Source organism: Spermophilus citellus (assembly GCF_964194105.1).
Source record: "Spermophilus citellus genome assembly, chromosome: 11".
Lineage (NCBI taxonomy): Eukaryota > Metazoa > Chordata > Mammalia > Rodentia > Sciuridae > Spermophilus > Spermophilus citellus.
In genome coordinates this window covers 104,699,968-104,721,546 of record NC_138192.1, presented here as the reverse complement: position 1 = coordinate 104,721,546, position 21,579 = coordinate 104,699,968, and positions in this window count along the sequence as shown.

The following is a 21,579-nucleotide window of genomic DNA, read 5'->3' as shown; positions in this document are numbered from 1 at the left end:
AGGAAAAGTGGGATTCTCAAGCTCATCATGATGAAATACACACTATCAAAATACAGTAATCATTACCAAAGAACTAGCATGGAAACTATATTATAAAACCCACATGGAAATATATAGACAAATTCCTAACACCCTGATATCCCAAAACACTCTGGCAAGAAAAGATTTTGCCCTAAAAAGGCAAAAGATAAGAATTAAGAAGAAATCCATTCCAACAGATGCATAAAACACAATATGTGAATACAAGAAAGATTTTTTTAAAATAAGTTGTTTTAAAAACTTATTTTTTCACATTTCATAACCATCTCATTACCTTTAATGTGTTGCCTCCTGAAGTTAATAATTTATCAGAAACTCTCCAAAGAGATCAAAGTAGATGAAATATCAGATGAAGAATTCAAAAGAATGATTATAAAAATGATAATTCCAAGAGAACACAGAAAAACAAATGAATGATTTAAGGAAGTCAGTACAGGATATGAATGAGAAATTCAATAAAAAGTTAGAGATATTGAAAAAGAACCAAACATAAATCTTAGAAATGAAAGACACAGTAAATCAAATCACCTGAAAATCTCTAATAGAGTAAGCCATGCTGAAGATAAAATCTCAGAGCCAAAGACAAATTGGCCAGCCTTGAACATTTAGATACTATTAAATAAAAGATAATGAGTAACCATAACCAGAATATACAAGAATTCTGGGACAAAATTAATGTCTATGAATCATTAGAATCAAAAAAGGTTGGGAAGCTAACGGCATAGATAACCTCTTCAGGAAAATAACAGCATAAAATTTTTCAAACTTTGAGCATGAGATGGACATCGAGATACAGATGCATTCAGAACCCCAGATAGACAAGATCAAAAAAGAACCTCTCCACAAAACATTATAATTAAAATACCTAACATACAGAATGAGGATAGAATTTTAAAAGTCTCAAGATAAAAAACATCAGATGACATTTAGAAACAAGCTGATGAAAATTACTTCTAATTTCTCAGCACAAACTCTGAAATCCAGGCAGCCTGGGAATGATGTATTACAAGTCCTGAAAGAAAATAACTATCAACCAAAATTACTATATCCAACAAAACTATCCTTGAAGGAGAAAAACAAAAACAAAACAACCTTACAAGACAAGCAGACATTGAAAGAGTTCATAACTTCTAATCCAGAACTAGAAAAAAATACTTAAAGAAAGACTTCCTACAGAAGAAATCAAAAACAAACCCCAGAGCTCACAAATGAGCAAATCTCCTTTGAAGATAGCCAAGGAAATGTGAAACAGGACTGAATTAAACACTAGGACTAAATCGAAATGGCAAGAATTAATAAACATCTCCCTACAATAATATTGAATGTATATGGTCTCCCCTCTCCAGTTAATAGACACAGTCTGGCAAATGGATTAAAATATAAGACCCTTGCTGCGCACAATGGTGCATACTTGTAATCCCAGTGACCAGAGAGGCTGAGGCAGGAGAATCGCAAGTTCAAGAGCAGCTTCAGCTACTTATCAAGGCCCTAGGCAACTTAGCACGACTCTGTCTCAAAATAAAAGATAAAAAGGGCTGAAGATGTAGCTCAGTGGTTAAGAATACCTGGGTTCAATCCCTCGTATCAAAAATAAATAAATAAATAATTTTAAAAGACCCAACTATGTATTGTTTGCAAGAGACTCGCCTCCTTATGGGCAAAGACAATCACAGGCTGAAAGTGAAAGCAGGGAAACTGGCAGCTATGCAAATAGAGTTTGAAAACAAACAGGAGTGGCTACTTGCACATTCAACAAAGCAGAATTCAAGCCAAAAGTAATCAAAAGAGACAAAGAAGTTCACTTCATACTGGTAAAGGGAACAATCCAAAAAGAAGATACAATGATAGTAAATATTTATGCCCCAAATAGTGGTGCACTTAATTACATAAAACAGACACTACTGGAAATAAAGACTTCAGTACAATAAGTGGTTTTAACACACCTTTCTCACCAATAGATACATTATCAAGACAAACTCAGTAAAGACTCTTTGAATCTGAAAAAGGATCATAAATCAGATGAACTTAACAGACATCTGTAGAATATTTCACCCAACAACAGAAAATACACTTTCTTCTCAGTAGTGAATGAAACCTTCTCAAAACAGACCATATTTTTTAGACAAAGCAACTATTAGCAAATACAAAAACACATGATCCTTGCATCTTATCAGATCATAATAGAATGAAATTGGAAACCAACACCAAAGAAACTCTACAAAAACTGTACAAGCACATAGAGATTGAACAGTACACTTTTTTTTAAGTTGTCAATGGACCTTTATTTTGTTTATTTATATGTGGGCTAAACCCAGTGCCTCACACATACTAGGTAAGTGCTCTACCACTGTCCCACAACTCCAGCCTCAACAATACACTTTTAAATCATAAATGGATGATGGAAGAAATCAGAGAAGAAATTTTAAAATTCTTTGAATCAAACAAGAATAATGATACAACATACCAGAACCTTTGGGATTTTATGAAGGTATTTCTAAGAGGTAAATTTAAAGCTATGACTGCCTACAAAAGATGACTGCGTACAAAAGAAAATCAAAATATCTCAAATAAACAACCTAATTATGCATCTCAAGGCCCTGGAAAAACAAGAATAAACTAATTCCAAAAGTGATAGAAGGAAAGAAATAATTGAGATCAGAGTCAAAATTGACAAAATAGAAAATTTTGAAAAAACAAAAGATCAATGAAATGAAGAGTTGGTCCTTTGAAAAGATAAACAAGAATATTAAAAAGAGCTCAAAAAAACTTAACACCAAAAAACCAATAACCCAATTAATAAATGGGCAAATGAATTGAACAGATACTTCTCAAAAGAAGAAATACAAATGAGTAACAAATACATGAAAAACTATCCAAAATCTTTAGTAATTAAGAAAATGTAAATCAAAACTACACTAAGACTTCATCTCATCCTAGTCAGAATGGCAGTCATCAACAATAGAAACAATAATAAATTTTGGAGAGGATGTAGCGAAAAAGCAACACTTTTATACTGTTGGTAGGATTGTAAATTAGTACAACCAGTATGGAAATCAGTATGAGGCTCCTCAAGAGACTAGGAATGGAACCATTATGACCCAGCTATACTACTACTTGTTATTTATCCAAAAAAAAAATGAAAGTCTTAGGGCTGGGGTTGTGGCTCAATAGAGCTCTCATCTAGCACATGTGAGGCGCTGGGTACGATCCTCAGCACCATATGAAAATAAATAAAATAAAGGTATTGTGTCCAACTACAACTAAAAAAAAAGAAAAAGTCTTCATACTACAGCAATACATACATACCCATGTTTATAGTAGCACAATTCACAATAGCCAAAGTATGGAACCAGCTGAAGGGTCTATTAATGGATGAATGAATAAAGAATATGTGGTATATGTAAAAAATTTGAGTTTTACTCAGCCATAAAAAAGAATGAAATTATATCTTTTGCAGGAAAATGAATGGAATTTGAAAACATTGTGTTAATAAAAATAAGTCAAACCCAGAAAACCAAGGGTCATGTTTTCTCTTATATGTGGAAGCTAGAGAGGAAACTGGAAAAGAAAGGGAGATCAGTAGAGTAGAAAATAGGGACCAAGGGGAAGGAGGAAGGGAGAAAAGGGGGAAATACTGGGGAATGATGTTAGTTGAATTATATTGTTATATTATGTGCTTCTATCAATATGTAACAATGAATTCCACTATTATGTGTAATTATAATACACCAATAAAAGTATGAAAAAAGGCTTAGAGAAATAAAAAAATAATATAATAGTAATGCTCAGTCCTGTTGCTCAAAAAGGCCATATGTGATGGGGAACTCACTTATCCAGGAGCAGCTTCCGGCCAGAGGTGCTAGGAGCAGGTGCATAGATGCCCTTGGATGGAGCATCTCTGTACATGTTCCTACATTCTTCCAGAAAGGGTGAACTTCTCTTGCATGCAGTGATAATTTGATATTAGCATACCCTATATTGATTTTATTTCTTTTATTTCTTGTTTTTTACTTCTCTAATGTGATTTCCCTTACATAATTCATAAGCACTACAATATATTTTTCATGATATAGTAATAAACATGTTTACTAACACATAAAATAATAATATATAGCTATGGCATGATAAATTATATAATTTTGAAATAGTGATAAGCATAAGTTAGTATTTGAGATAACTGCAAAAAAAACTATAATGCGATATAAAAATAAATATCTGTGATTTCTATTGATGACAAAGTCACAAGCACTGCTAAAATAACTGTGGTTCATTGCCCAAATATATCATTATAATGTTAAGTCTAAGTCAGAAAGGACAGTAAAAATGAAGATGGAATTTTTTCCCAACCACATTTGCACAGGACTCCTAGTTAGGACCCCTGGGTAAGTCAGTGTATCTGGCTGCATTCAGCATTTCATCTACCTGCTTGTAGATGATAAACACAAACATACACAAAAATAAACATAAAACATAAATAAAAATAAAACATAAACAAGCACTCTATTCCATAGTTTCAGCACTGGAAGTTGGCAACATCTTAATGACTCCCAAAGAGAGAACAGTTCCCAGACGGTTTATATACTGAAAAATCAAGGAGCAGAAAGCGAAAAGAACATCATAGATGTCAATATCGGTATTCTCTTTAGTTTCGGTTCCAAATACAAATTGGTGTGGATGGCCATTCCCAGCCTTGATTTTTCCCCTTTCCTGCAGAATCATAAGCTCCACAGTTTCCCCCTGTACAGTACTTGCTTTTCTCTTGCATTTTAGATTAAGTTCAACTTTCCATTTGCTATTACTCAGCAGGGTGAAATATATAAAGGCTGAGATGAGGCCTTACCCATAGAGTGGGAGCAAGGTCTACACTCAAGCTCAGGCCTCTTGGTGTGGAGAGTAAAGCCTCCTGTCTATCCTTCAAACACTCAACATCCGCTTTCGCAAATTGCATCCAGAGGATCCAAAAATCTTAGAAGGACTTCTGCCAATTAAGGCGATTCTCCCCTCACTCATTCTGCTGCAGACTCATGAGTATTTTGTTTTGTTTTGCTTTGTTCATCCTCTAAAATACCATTTCTTTTAGGCCACATGTCCTTAACATGAATTCTTCCCTCTGTGTGGAATCATCTTCCCTTTCCCAATTATTTCCCAAGGCTCACTCCTCCTCCTGAGAGTCATTTTTCGACCATGCTATAAACTTCTATTTATTCCCTACATCAATATCCAGTTTATTTTTCATAAATGGCCAGAATTTGTAATTATTTTATGTACTGGTTTGTATTTCTATTTCCTCTGGTAGAAGCTACGCTTCTTAATAGTGGGGGCAAAGTCTGTCTTGTTTACCTCTGTACTCCAGCACCAATATGGGCCTGGTACAAAGTAGGCACTCCACAAAAATTTGGTAAGTGGATTGATTAATAGTGAGCACTCCCTCTTATAATATGCAGCTTTATAATCTGTAATGTACACTCTAAGCTCCTCTACCCCAGCAGTCGTGCAAGGCAAGCAGAGTGAAGTATTAAATGGTGTATATACAAAAAAATCCCTCTACTTTGTGGACCAGAGGTGGTATCCCATTTGACCTAGTTTGATTGTCTGCCACCTGTTATTCCAGCTGCCACAATTCACTCTACTTGCAGTGCCAGGATCTCACAACTGGTGTGGATAATCCCATGCCTACTTCTCTGATTCCAGGATGGATGGCAGTATGAAGCGGAGTTATTTAATCTTTGGAATCACAGAGTTTGTTTCCTCAGAGATGTGTTAGTGCTAGCTAGCGAGGGGCTCCTTCTGTCAAACTCTCATCTCAATGTCACAGTACTAGGAAAGGTCAGTTTTTGTGTTTTCTTTTGTTTCACTGGAGTTTGAACCCAGGGATGGTCTACCACCAGGATACATCCCTAGCTCTTTTTATTTATTTACTGTTTTTACTTTGAGACAGAGTCTTACTAAGTTGCCCTGACTGGCCTCAAACATGCAATCCTCCAGCCTCAACTTCCAAATAGCTGGGATTAAAAGTGTGTGCCACCATGCCTGGCTGGGTTTCAAGGTATTAATCTCCTTCCTGGGATTCATTTCCTTCCATTCGTTAATTCAACAAATGATTAATGAAAATTGTATTCAGTGATGGACCCATTAGTAAGTGTTGGGAAGGAGAAGCAAATAAAGCATCCCCTCAAGTGTCTCAAGATGAACAAATAGAAGGTAAGTTTCTATTTTTACACTGATTGAAGCAGAAAGCATTATTTTGGTTCATATAGAATTCTCTCTCTAAAACATCTATTCACTATTGAAATGAACCAACATGATAAGGGCGCCCCCGGAAGAGTTAATGTATGTGTGCGTATGTGTGTGCGTATGTAGTTGCATATTCTCATTTGATGTCTATCAAAAAATCCTGGAAGTATCAAATGGAAAAATAAACTTCCCTCCCAGGGACACATGCGTTCAATGCAATTAGGAATTACTGTTACTTTAAGAGAATGTCTGGAGCCACTGCACTGCCCAGCCCAGCAAGCACAATGGAACATTTTCCCTGGGATTACCTCACTCCTGCTGACCCACACAGGAAATAATTATTTTGGTAGTTGCCTGAAAACAGTGAAACACACTTGCTCAAAAAATAAGCTCCTTTGACCCCACAAGACAGTAGCTTCATAAGCATAGCTGAACCTAGCTTCTATCCAAATTCAACAATTTTGTACGTCAATGGTGCCTTATTCTTGGATTATGGGTTCCCAGATCCAGGCCACACTTCAGAGTTCTGCCAAAATGCCACCGCAAACAGTGCTTTCCTTGTATTTCTAGCTGAAGCATGTACCATCAAAGAAAAATGATATTTCTTTCCTAAGATAGAATATGGAAATTCCACAGATGTCCTAGCAACAAATTCAAACACTAGAGTCATGTCTGAGAAACACCCTTCCTCGTTCAGATGTCAGCCCTGGGGCGTGCCAGAGATATCCGGCAATGCTGAAAGGAGTGACGGTTTGGGGGCAGGATTTGTGACTGTAAGTGAAAAGTCTAAATATCACAGTCCTTTCTTTCTTTATAGAGTCCCCAAAAGACATCACCCTAAATGTAAGCCCCAGAGAGTCCACGGAAGCTGTCTCTGAGAGAAGTAAGGCTATTGAAAACAGAAGAGCTGGAGGAGTGAAGCAATATTCTCAACCAAAATTGACTCTGTTCTACTAAAAACCCAAGTCACTGACTCAGGATAGGGGCCTGACTGCTTGACAGAGACCCCAAATAACAGTAGTTTATACATAATCAATGGCTTTTCCTACCTATCTCACCTAGCAGTCTTGAACTGAGCAGTCCAGGACTGGTGTGGCAGGCCAAGGGCCAGGAACCCAGGTGCCTCTGTAAGGCAATTCTGCCATCCTTGGACCTATATGGGTCCTGAATCCATATGGCCTGCCCCTCCCTTTCAGGTAGCAACCCAGAAATGGTGTTATTTCTGTTTAAATGTCATCAATCAATATTGTTTAATATCTTATCAATCAGAGCTTCGTGGCTGTTCCCATCTACATATTCAGAGTTCTATGACTATAAAAAAGAGAATCAGTATTGGGGAACATCCATTTGTTTGTCACAGTTGTCGATAGTCAAGATTATTCCTTTGAGTGATGGATAAGTTATCAAAAGACATAGCCTCTTCTCTTGCAATTATAATGTCCAGACCTCCAAGGAAGGATATTTTACTCCATTTATCAGACCACCTACCTGACTGCTTGACAAAGACCCTAAACAACAGCAGTTTCAACAAGATAGATGGTTTCTCCTATCTCACCTAATACTAATTTCTTGTTACATCTAAGAAATGAAAGGCCGTAGAAGCAGAACTCCAGTGCCTTTGCACCTCTGTGTGATAATACCTGGTCAAATCAGTAAGCAGAGATGTCCTTCTTCCTTAGAAACTCCCCTGATGATGGTACTGCTTGGGTCCAAAAGTGGCAACTCTCACCCCAGAAACCAAAGACTCTGTTTTGATGACCATAAGACCCAAAGGTTATCCCATTGTGGTGGGGATCACCTCTTCTCACTGTCTTTCTCTATCACTAATAAGAGGATGATCTGGTCCTGAGTTGAGGACTCAAAGCTCCTAGGTAGTTTCAACCTTGGACAGAAGAGAGGATTTCTCCAACCCTAAAGCCCTAAAAAGAGTAAACTGGCATGAGAAATGGTTACATGTCAGACAGGGACTTCACTGAGAATTCCTGAGACCATGCAAGAAATAGGTTACTGGTAGAGCAGACTGGGGGTAACTGATCCATCCTCTTTGTAAGTTGTTTTGGAGTGAGATTCAGTGACTTCTAAAGGTGTAGAGAATCCCTGAGCAGGCAGGGGCTTCCCTTAGGTTTTCATTCACTGAGGAAGGATGAACAAGGGGCTCTGTGTTCAATGGATTAGAATCCCACCTGGTGTTTACACTAAACTACAGGATGTGTTGAATATCCTGGCATGAATAAACCATCACTTGGCGGTGGCAGGCAGCACCTGTTTAGAGTATCCCGTCTGCCCAAACAGATGTAATGATATTTACTTTAACACCAAGAAATATAAGAACCAAATGTGTGGGTATTCAATATATCAAAGATAGGTTAAAATATAAATCAGTAAAGGGGGCCAAATTGAAATAATTTCTACCAAGATTGATGAAATAGAAGTGAATTTGTTTTGTGTTATTAGCAGAAATGGTGATTTATTGCTTAAATTATTATTGTCACAGCAAAAAAATGTATTTGAGGTGAAGAATATTAATAAAGAAATGAATCATCTTCAGTTGACATAAACCTACAAACTATGAAAATGTTAAGATTTCACCATTCTCACAGCTGGTGCTAGTGATTACAGATAGCAATTTATACTATTGAATATAAAATATAGTTGACACACATATGTACTTTAGGACAATAGAAACTTAATGATGATTTTAATTACAAAGCATTCCAAATTCCAAGTCAGTTCTCTAGTCAGGGAACATTAGCACATCCTCTTCCTGTTTCGCCCTTGTCCAAAAGCTGGAACAAAACTCTTGGAGGGGATCCAGGATGTGGAAGAAATTATTTTAAGTGTTGTTATCTTTGGGAGGGTCATGGGAGCAATATAAGTTGATCTCTATATCTGAATCCATGCATAGTAGTAAAATAATGCACACCCTCGAAAGACTCCATTCTGTTAATTTCTGGCAGTGAGCAAGGGAAATTGCACGAATGTCCTATACACAGGCCTGTTGAGTCACTCCTTCCTCAGCTCCCTCTGCACATGGTACAGCCTCTCCGGTAGCACTTACCTCATTCATTACACTGTAGTTTTTGTTCACAGGCCTCTCTTCAGCACTGGCCTGGGACCTGGGAAAAAGTTAAGAACACCAGCTCTGGAGCCAAACTAACTACATTTTGAATCCTAGCTCTGCCTCTAACTAGTTTCTGTGACTTTGAGCAAGTCCAGTTTCTTCATCTGTAAAATAAGGTTCATAGTAGTATCTGTTACATGGCAGCAGTGAACATTTCATAACAAATGAAAAGCACATCCTGCCATAAGGAACATCTTCAGTCACTATTAAGTGTTCTTAGTATTTGGTAACACTGATGCTAGAGAGAAATCACATCCCATTCATTTTTGCAGTCCCATTTGTAGTGTGCCTAACTTCAGAAAACATGTAGAAGTTGAATGAACCAATGAATCAGAAAATGTGAAAGAGAAAAGTCATTGCCCTCCAATGCTCTTAATTCACACTACTCCAAAACAGTGGAAAGACTTGCTGGTGGGCATGAGCTGACCTCAAAGGACACATGCCAGACTCAACACTCCCAGCTTTGACCTAGTGGGCATGCCTACCCCTTGCTTCTCCATCTTCCCCCAGGAGGGACAAACTGCACACACACACACACACACACACAAAACTAGTCTCCTGCAGGAACAGACTCCACCATATGGTTTTGTGTTGTCTGAGATGGGATGAAAAAGACTGAAGAATTCTGAGCTCAGTGGTAGATATCTCACACCAAGCTCTTCCTCCAACCTAATTTGACCAATCATAAACATGATATTTTGACTTCCACCTGCCATTCACTATTTTCCAGTACATTCTATTTACTGAGTCATCTCCACAACTCTGCATGGATCAATAACAAAAAATTCAGAATTTTAACTTTCCAGAATTTTAATAAAGTGCTACTCTTGAGAAAAAGTAAAAGTATGTAGATTTCTGAAGGATTAAAGAATTTTTAAAAAAAAGTAGCATCCTGGTTGTTCTCTTTTCCTCTCTCCAGATCTGTTCTTAACTTTTCTATTCATGGTTGTGTTGTAGGAGTTGACCACTTTGAACCTTATCAGCTGGCTCTCTTGCCTCCCAGCTTCCAGTTGGGTTCCACCAATGGGAAGAGACTGGAGGCTGAGAAGGGGGAAGCTGAAAGAGAGAGAGACTGAAGTGTTTATTCTGTCTATTTTTTCCCTGACTGAATTGGTTTGGCAGAGATAATAATCCTCTACTTATAGCTGCAGCCTCTGTTGGATACCTCTCTCTCTAACCACAGCTCTTGCTGGGTTCCAACACCAACTTACTTATCTTAGACCCTTCAGGTCTAAGATGGGTAACAGCTTCCCAACATCACTAGTCCCCTAGGTGCTTTGTCATCAGTTCCTATAACCTATTTTTAAAATCCTTTAATTGATGTCTCTTCAAGAAAAATTAAGTGTGCCACCTCTTGCCTACAAGGACCCTAATTGAAAATAAATGATCAGGAGTAACAGGAAAACTCTTTTGGAGATAGATGCCTTGGGCATTCATAACCTGATATCAATAAATTTTGTTTTATCCAAAAAAAAAAATGATCCTTGTTCTGAACACACCTCACCTAGCAGCCTTCTGATAACTTGACTTTCCATGTTGTTCTAGCTACAGAGATAGAAGACCCTAGTCAAACTCTCTCTATATATATGGGTACTTGTGATAGTTCAATATCTCTTCTCAAATCAATAAATACTAAATGGAAAGTGAAAGGGAAATGGACATGAATTAACTCAGTTTACTTTTGGATCTATGAAGGGAAAAGTCACAAATGTGAAGGGGTGACATTCTAAGATAAAAAGTTCTAAGAGCAATGTTCAAAGATAAAGAATCTGAGATTTACCAGACACACGAATCTGAGAATACAGCCTCCAAGTGAACTTGGGTACACACTCAAATTTTGTTTTCTAACTTTCTCATCTATTTCCATCTTCCCTTTTGTATTTTAATGTGTTTGACTGTTTATGGATGTTTACAAATGTAGGCAATTTCTCACAGCCTAAAACTTCATGCAAGAATGAATTCCGATTCAAAGGATAATGTCAATGAAGATCAGCCCATTGAGAGAATTCTAAAAGACAGCCGCCAAACAATAATCACTTTATTATAGAAAAGTAAAAAGCAAAAACAAAAAGCCCTCCATCCAGCATCTCAACAAAACTGTCACAGTCTGAGGTTGCCATACCTCATAAAGGTACTGACATCAAAAAAACACCATGTACCCGGCACAGTGGCACACACTTGTAATCCTAGCTACTCAAGGGACTGAGGCAGGAGGATCACAAGTTCCAGGCCAATCTGGACAGTTTAGTGAGACCCTATCTTATGGGTGCAAGGCCCTGGGTATGCTCCCCAGTGCCAAAAAAAAAAAAAAAAAAAAAAAAAACAAAAAAAAAAAAACACTAAACCAACACAAAAAACATTTCATGCTTCTCCCTGCCATTTGGCCTTTACTTATTCTGTGGCCCACTACCTGAAACCTCTTTCTCTGTCTATCCCAAGCTGACTTTTCAGCCTTTGACACTCAGATGTAAACCGCATTCCTCCACGACACTTTACCCAACCTGGACAACGTCCTCTATCCTCTGAACCCCTCTTACTAACTTACTAACTTGCCAGTACTGAATTGCACAGTAGTCTGCTTCTGCCAACTCCCCCTCGTCATTACCATTATCTTAATTTCTTAATTTCAAACATTTCATTCTCTAGTCACAACCTCCAAAATTCCAGATCACTCTATTACCCAAGTGCTCTCCAGTTAACTAAGCCTACCATCTTCTCAAAGTCTCTCACATCCTTCATGTTCTCATGTTTCCTTTTCATGCAGCTTAAAGTTCAATAACCATCGCTAAACTCGCTGACCTGTATACATTTATAATTCCCTATATCTTCTCTCCCTCCTTCATAATCCTCTGGCAGAACCTCAAACCTGGCTTAATTCACAGCTCTCTCTACTCCATGCCTGGACTTGATATGGCTAAGGACAAGCATACTGTTTGAATATTCTCAATTTAAACTGGAATCCTCCTTTTTGACTCTATCTAATACATTCAACTTGGTTTTTGTAGAAGCCATAGTCCTCTTTCCTTCTGTATTCATAGACATACCTGATATTTCACTCAATAATAACTAAGTACAGTAACAAATGAAACTGGTGTGCACAGGTTGGGGAACAAACCAAGTGACTCTTAGTAAGCATATAAGTCATATAAAGAACAGAATGTAGGGTACAATAGTGAGTAGCCTACTAGCCTACAGCATCCAAAGTGCCATGGTCCTCAGTGAAGAGGTCTCACAGGGGATATACATAATCTCTATAAATCTGGCAGTCCAATTAAGTGAGGGTCAGTTGAGAGAATTTCTACTGTACATGGTCACACAAGGACTACAGATGCTATAAATAAGCAAAAAAAAGGGGGGGGGGATTTGCCTACCATCATTTATTTTTTTTCAATACAAATTTTCTGTTTAGGCCTACATTTGTTGGAATTATAACAGCTCTTGAGAAACCTATCAATCGTCCATCATTTATAAGCCATGCTACCATTTTTGGCTTTACCCCAGACAGGTCATTTCATAGTTGGTGTTGTAGCATAAATATCAGGCTCTTTGAGATTAAGAAGCTTTATCCTTCTCCTCCAAACCTGTGTGGTGGTGGGAGGCTGAGGCAGGAGGATCAAAAGTTCAAGGTGAAGGTCAATCTCAGCAACTTGGTGAGACCCTATCTCAAAAGAAAAAGAAAACAAACAAGGACTGGGGTTGTAACTGGACAGTAAATCACCCCTGAGTTCAATCCCCAGTACCAAGGAAAAATAAAAGAAGAAAAAGAAAAAAGAGACTTCATCCAGAAGTAAATTATCTCCTTTACCCAGCACAAAGATACCTGAGGCCATACACTGAGGGCAGTGTTCCTTCATCATTTATTTTCATTATTTCCTTTTCAGCAAATTACCTTTTCAGACATTTTTCCTAATTACTTCCTCCCCATGGAATTCTAGTACCATCATTATGCTGTGTATCTGTTTGCATGCTGCTCTTATGTCTATGCTTCACATATAAAAAAGGCCCCTTGGGGTAGAATCACCCCTGCTCAGGATGCCTGGTTCAGAGCACATGAAGTACCTCCTACACATGGTTCTAAAGTGGCTCTTATCTGTGACTGACAAGGTGAACACAGATGGACACTTATTTGGGGAAGTGATCTAGTTTAGTGTTGAAGCTGTCAGTACTTCTATTTTTTTTTTTTTTGCATTTCTTTTATTCTATCTTTCTTAATTGTCTTCTTCTTATCAACTGAGCCCCCATGTTTTGATTAGAATGGTAAGCAATTCAACATCAAACTAGGACTAAAGAGATCATGTTTTCATTTTAAAAAGTATAATATTAAGCAACAGCAGGAAAAAAAAAAACTTTTTAACAGACAATTTTAGTTTATTTGACTTGAGAAATAAAATACCTGTGACTAGTATTATCCAGGACCACCATACCATGTACCATGCCCTCTCACCTCCATACTGGTTTACTGCTGGTGGTACATGCACTGTTAGTATTAGCAGCACAGCTCAGAGGTCCACATGGTAGCACTTAGAAAAAAGAAATCAAAGTAGAAAAGAGAAAAGAGTGAAAGGAACAGAAAAGAATGCTGGTGGGGAGGCTTCTGTTTTATATCCAGAAACTACAAAGGGAACTATGAAACAAATTTAATAGTAGCGTATTGACCTACCATATAAGGGGATCAGTTTGCTCCTCCATTGTTCACCTCTAATGCTGAAAGTTTATTTTGCTAAATCTGTAGTGAATATCTATATCTAGGTACATGCACATATATATTTCATAATAATTTCATAAGTTTCTAGGAGTAGTATTCCTGACATTTGGAGAGAACCAAAAATGACTGTTGTTCTTATTTTCTACCTCTATATCATATCTATCTGTCCTTTCATACCCTTAATGGACAGGAATATACACATCTGACTATAGGTGTTGGCAATTTTTTAGAGCCCCAAAGCTTCTCTGAAAAAATGAGTTCTGACTCATTAGATAACACCAGAACAACTGTGAGACAACCTTGGGTGAAATGAAAGTACCACTAATCAATGTGTTTAACAAAAATCGGATTTTGCTATTAATAATTGAACCAAGCCGAGCAGTTAAAATATCTAGAATGAACATTATGTTATGCCATTTTCCCTATATAAATTGTGCTTAACACTTAATTATTACAGGTGGATAGGAAGGGAGAGTGGGAGAAAATACAAGACATTTCTTATAGGCATCCAAAAACTAGCAAAATATAAAATTTCCCTGCCATCTTCAGAAAAAAATCATCTAACATTTTACCTATATTTTGATGGAATTAAGAAGTATGCATTTATGTATTATTTATATAAAAGCTGTCTTCCTCCATCAGACTCCACAAGAGCCAGTGCTTTGTCTAGCTTGCTCTCTACCAAGTCCTATGACAGATGCAAAGTCTCTACATGGCAGATGCACAGCCCATTTGTTTTGAAGGATTAAATAGATTGATAAGGAGGAAAATGTCTTGATATGGTACTTTCCTCAGTGTGAAATGATGCTGTGCAAACATTCATTTCTTTTACTCATCTGTCTTGATTATTTTATTTACTCATCCTAGAACTATGCTGGGCCCAAACAGAGACTATTAAGTCAAGTCAAATCCTTTAAGTGACTTTAAGTGATTCACAATCTATAGGGGGAGACCAATGTAAACCAATAAATCATCAGATGATGAGATATGAGAAATGATATCTATGCAAAGCCGGGAGGTGGGCACCTATCCAACCATCTTATATAAAAGCTGTCTTCCTCCATCACAATTGTATTTGGCAGCCAACGATCCAAGGGTGAGAAAATATTTTTTTAAAAAAAATCAGAACTGAATTTTTGTTTTCTTTTGTTTTGTAACAGGATCTTTGAAAATGAATCCAAAACTGGGTTAGGTAGCTTGTTGTGCCCTCTCACTAGACTAAAAAAACCATGAAGCTAAAGAACATCTCTAATCCACTATCATATCTCCAGAATCTATTACTTTCTCTGGTGCATAGTAGGTGCTCAGTAAATATTTGATGAAGAAAGTCTCCTTGCTATGTATTTATTTGTCTCTTTTTAAGCCAATTTATTTCAATCTTCCTTCTATAAATGAAAAAAATTCTTTCCCCTCTCTAAATAACATTATCTTCCTTTTCTTTTAAGATGATTGTTTTCTCTGATTTTCCAGATATTATTATTCAAAAATTGCACTTTATGTATCTGCACCCAGGAGGGAATTGGACTTGATGAGCATATCTGATGTTTCTTCCTCCATCCCTGCCAGAACAGGTCTATTGGTAGCCTCCCAGAATAGTTTCCCCATGGGTTTTCTCCACACCTCATATACATACAGTATCCAAGAGGAGTTAAGCTGAAAATGAAAGATTTGGAGAAAGATGGATGTTCTCAAGGGAACAATGAAAGGTCAACATTCACTTTCTGTGCCTGAAATTAATTCTCACTTTCTGCTTTCACTGATGGAAGAAGTAAAGAAGAGCAAGATCTTGCCTTAGGGCCTGAAATGGTCGAAATATTTAAAAACAGAAAGTTAAGGACCCTGAAAGAGCCTCCAGTCCTAAGGCACCAAGTTTTGAAGTCAACAGATTCTGTGTCTGGTGCTTCCTCAAGCCATCTGGCAGCCAGAGAAGTTATTTTAAGTCATGGCAAGACATGTGGCAACCTCAAAAACCACACCCTTTGAATGTCAGTCTCCTTGGCCAACATGGGGCAAGTCTGACATGGGGCAAGAAACAAGGGTTGTGCTGTGGGGATACCAGCCCCACTGAAATGCTGTTGACATTTTTAAAACATACACACAATTAGGATGAATTCCTTATTCTTTTATTTACTAAATGTTCTGCTGCAAACTGGAAAAGTCAAAATTGGATGTTTCCCAATGTCCAGATGTGTCCTAGATTCAGCCTAGACGTCAGGAAAAGACTTGAATTGACTTAAATATGGGGTTTTTTCTTTTTTTTTTTCCCACTGTAGAAATATCTCTTCTGGATTATACATAGTCTTTCACATGACCCTTGGAGGAAACAGGAAAATGTAGTGACTGAGAAGGGATAATGTTGGTTCCCATAAATATTGGCTAAAAGTAGACTAGGGTTAAATAAAAAGAGTTTCAAAGTGTCTCTTAATAGTTTCCTTTCCATACACATGCAATTAAAATGATTACTAGAAGAAAATTTTCTTAGGTTTATGAGGTATATATTTTCTGCTTTAGTTGCAACACGTAAGATGTTACACCATTATAGACCAGTTGTGACAACAAATATAATTGAAATCTCTTGAAATTTCCTATTCATTCATATTCTTAGATTCCTTAAAGTAAGCCAAATTCAAGGGAGGATTACTACCTTATTATGTCTTGAGTTGATAGCATCAGGTAGAGCATTTCTGAATGGCCTGAGGTCTAGTAGCAGTTCTGCCACTTACTATTTACCTGAAAAATAGACCAAAGTTTTCATTCCAAAGTAATAATAATAAAGATGATGTGAGGTAATGCTTATGTTATTAGCCTGATATAGCCATTTTAAAATGTACAATACATTTATTAAAGCATCATTTGTAGAATAGTTTATTGTTTATACACTGCAGGAATGTAAATTAGTAGAGTCACTATGGAAATCAGTATGGGAGGGTCCTCAAAAAAATAAAAATTGAACTGCCATATGATCCAGCTACACCACTTCTCAGTATTGAGCCAAAATAATTAAAGCCAGCATACTTTAGGGATACGTGCATAACCATCTTTATTGCAGCATAATTCAAAATGGCCAAGTTATGAAATCAGCCTAGATGTCTATCAATAGATTAATGGATAAAGAAAATGTGAGATATATATATATTAATGGCAGATGCGCAGCCCATTTGTGTTGAAGGATTAAATAGATTGATAAGGAGGAAGAATGTCTTGATATGGTACTTTCCTCAGTGTGAAATGATGCTGTGCATTTACATACACACACAATAGAGTTTTATTTAGCCATAAAGAAGAATAAAATACATCATCTGCAGGAAAGTGGATGGAACCGGAGAATATCATGTTAAATGAAATAAGCCAGACTCAGACAGGTATCATTATTTTCTCTCATATTTGGAAAGCAGAAAAAATGAAAAAAAAAAAGAAGGGGAAAAAGGTGTCATAAAAGTAGAAGAGAAATCATTAGGGCAAAGGAAAGGTGGAGGGGCTGGAGGAGGGGAAGATAAGAGAGGTGGTACTGGGGAGTAAAATTGACCAAATTATGTTACATGCATGCACAAATATGTCACAAAATGAAACCTACTGTTCTGTATAATTAATATGCACCAGTAAATTTTTTTCAAAAAATGTAATTTTTATGTCACAAATATAATTTTTATTTGCCAATAAAGAAACAAATAAAAATAAACCAAAAAACATCTAAGACTGAACCTTATACCAGTGTACCATCTGCAGTCCCCTACAATTATTTTAGAGACAAATCAGGAGAACATTAAGCCAACAGTCTGCCTAGATACATCATGCAGCAATTTCTTCACTGAAATTTTTTAACCTTCTCCCGAAGTTTGTGAACCCTTTAAACCTGCTGCTTTGTATTTTGCTTTTTGTTGATGCTTTTTATTTTTACAAGGATGAGTGGTATGTTAGCCAGCTTTCTGTCACTGTGACAAAATGCCCAACATAAGCAACTTCAAAGGAAGGAAGATTGACTTTGGCTCATGGTTTCAAAGGTTTCAGCCCATGGTCACTTGGCCCCATCACTATAAGGCCTGTGTTGAGACAGAGGAGAGCATCATGGTGGGAAGCAGAGCAAGGTTATTCACCTCATAGCAGGTGGGAAGTAGAGAGATACAGCAAGGAATATGATATTCCCCTGAAGGACACATCCTGATTCCTCCAATGAAGTCTCACCTCCTACAGTCTCCACCACCTCCCAACAGTGTCATCAAATTATGAATCCATCAATGGTTTAATCCACGGATGAGGTCAGAGCCCTCGTGACCCAGTCACTTCCCACCTCTGAACATTACTGCACAGGGATCCAAGCCTTCAACACATGAGCTTTTAGGGGACATTCCAGATCCAAACCATAACAAGTACCAATCAAATGGAGAACAGGAAACACTGAGAACACACCGGTTAATGTTTCAAAAATGGGAGTCACAAATTTTGAAGTTTATAAAATATATTTGAAGCCCAAAATTTTAATGAAGTCACTCTGGGAAGACAGAGTGAGAAAATAATACTAAGGACTAAATCTTCTTTGCTAATTGGAAAGGGGAGAGCATAAGAGATATTCTAGAAGGAGTCAGGAAGAGAGAATCAATACAGGTAGAAAGAAAACCATGGAGCTATGGAAGATGCCAAGTGGAGAGACAAAGGAAACAACGATCAATAAAGTCAAAACTTTCCAGAGTCATATAGGATAAGACTAGGAAATAATCGTTAAATGTAACACTATGGAGCTGCTACTACTAGCAAAGGAAGTCTCCAGGGTGGTGACAGCAGAAGATAAATGACGAGCAGCTTGAGAAGTACATATCCCCTCTTCATGAACAATCAGATAATACTGCAAAAAATATGCAATAGATAGCTGAGTGTAATCAGAGAAGGAAAGTAAAGCCAACTCCAATTGCTATTATGGTGGCCTGAGAGAATAGAGCGTAGATGCTGAGGCTGGGGTCAAGAGTTATAGGATAACAGATATGGACTGCCCAAAGAAGGGCATTGTAATGAAGACCATTACATATATCCAAGGTGCCCCAGGAGCTGCTTAGTCAGTTAAAATTGACTGCAGAACTACACTATCTAATACAGTAGCCATTAACCACATAGGACTATTTAAATTTAACTTAAGCCAGGCATGGTGGTGCATGCCTGTAACCCCAGTTACCCAGGAAGCTGAGGCAGGAGGATCATAAATTCAAGACCAGCTTGCACAATTCAGGGAGACTTTTATCTCAAAATAAAATACAAACCACAGCAAGAATTTCAAAGGCACTTCACAAAACTGGAATTCTTATATACTATTGATGAGAATGTAAATTGCAAATCTCAGCAATTCTACTCCTAGGTACACTCAACAGAAGTAGGTACACTATGAACTTGTACTTAAGAGACTTAACACAGAAATGGGAAAAGACATATGCAATGTTCACAGAAGGCTATTCAAAACAAACAAACTAAAAACAACTTGAATGTCCATCAATAGAAGAATAGATAAATAAGCATATATGTTCATACAATGGATCATTTTACAGCTAGGGGAATGAATAAACTACTACTTCCCATGAGCCCCCCCTCTGAACATTACTGCATAAGGGACCAAGCCTTCAACACATGAGCTTTTGAGGGACATTCCAGATCCAATGTTAAATGTCTCAGTGATTCCAACAACATCTATCAACCTCACAAAAATAACAGTGAGGGAAATCATCCAGATGTAAATGCCCATATAAAGTTAAAAACAGGCAAATTAATTAATCAATGATGACCAAAGTTTGCCAGGCGCGGTGGCACACACCTGTAATCCCAGCAGCTTGGTAGCCTGAGGCAGGAGGATTTTGAGTTCAAAGCCAGCCTCAGTAACTTATCAAGGCACTTAGCAATTCAGTGAGACCCTTTCTCTAGTAAAATATTAAAGGGGGTGAGGGGAGCTAGGCTTGGGCTCAGTGGTTAAACACCCCTGGGTTCAATCCCCAGTACCAAATAATAAAAATAATAATAATGACAGAATTTAGAAGTTAGGAAGCGATTACTTCTGGGTCCCAGTAACAGTCTATTTCTGGATCTATGTGGTTGTTACATGGATTATGCTCCCTTTTTGAAAGTGTTTCAAATTGTATAACAATGATCTATTTACTTTTCTATATGCAAATATAAAATTAATTTTATTTAAATAACAGTGACTAATGGGGGGGTTAAATAGAGGTGGAGCTAAAATTCTAGACACCAATAATATGGAATACAGGATGGAGTGGCCAGAGTTCAAGTATTCTATTGGGTGTACAATGTCCTAAAGAAGTATAGAAATATTTATCAATTTTAGGCCTTGTTAAGTACATCTGCTGAGAAGCCAAAGGTAACCAATAAAGAATGTAAATTTTTGACACAAAGGTGAAAAAAAATAATTCTAAAGAATAATTAATTGATGTTAAAAAATGAAAACTATGCCTGGCACGGTGGCACATGCCTATAATCCCAGTGACTCTGGAGGCTGAGGCAGGAGGATCTCATGTTTGAGGCCAGTCTCAGCAACTTAGTGAGACCCTAAGTAATTTAGTGAGACCCTGTCTCAAAATAAAAATATAAAAAGGGATGGGGATGCAGCTCAGTGGCAAAGGGCCTCTGGGTTTAAGCCCCAGCACTGAAAAAAGAAAAAAAGAAAGAGAAAAACATTATAAATTTTTTCTTAAAAACGATGCTATAAATATGTTCAAATAAATCAATAATCACAGTTAACTATAAACAAGTTAAACTCAACAACTTCAGTTTTAAAACTATTTATCCTCAGATTGGAGTAAAAACAAAACAAAAGTAAGGCATGGTGGAGCATGCCAGTAATCCCAGAGACTCTGGAGGCTGGGGCAGGAGGATCAAAATTTGAGACCAGCCTCAACAACCTAATGAAACCCTTAGCAAGATCCTGCCTCAAAATAAAAAGGAAAAGGGGCTGGGGATGTAACTCAGTGGTAGAGTACCCCTGGGTTCAATTATCAGTACCAAACAAACACAAACAAAAAAGCAGTTTATAGGTATCTTAGGAGAAACACACCTAAGCGTAGTAGTACATGTTTAAAGTAAAGGGATAAAGACAGCTAATCAGATGTTGGATTGATCTAGGGTTGAGGATTTGGTGGACAAGTGCCAGAGAAGGACAAAAGGTCAGGAAAGAAAAATAAAGTGGTCAAGTGGCAAGAGAGTGACTGAAGGGATGGGTTTCAAGTCAATAAGGACTTAAGAATGCCAACAGGGAAGAAACGAAACAGTTGAGGAAGAGGAACTTTCAAGTAAACAGTCCAGGGAGGTCTCAAAGCATGTGTGATGGCAGGTGAGCAAAAGAACAGGCTTGGGCTCCATCAAACTTAAAACTGGACCTCAATAGATCACGACTTCTTTCGTCTTGTCCAGCTTTCTTACCATAAGAAATCTATAGGGCTCTGCAAGAAAGAGAAATGATTCACAGCAATGTCCTCCAAAGTTGAAGGGT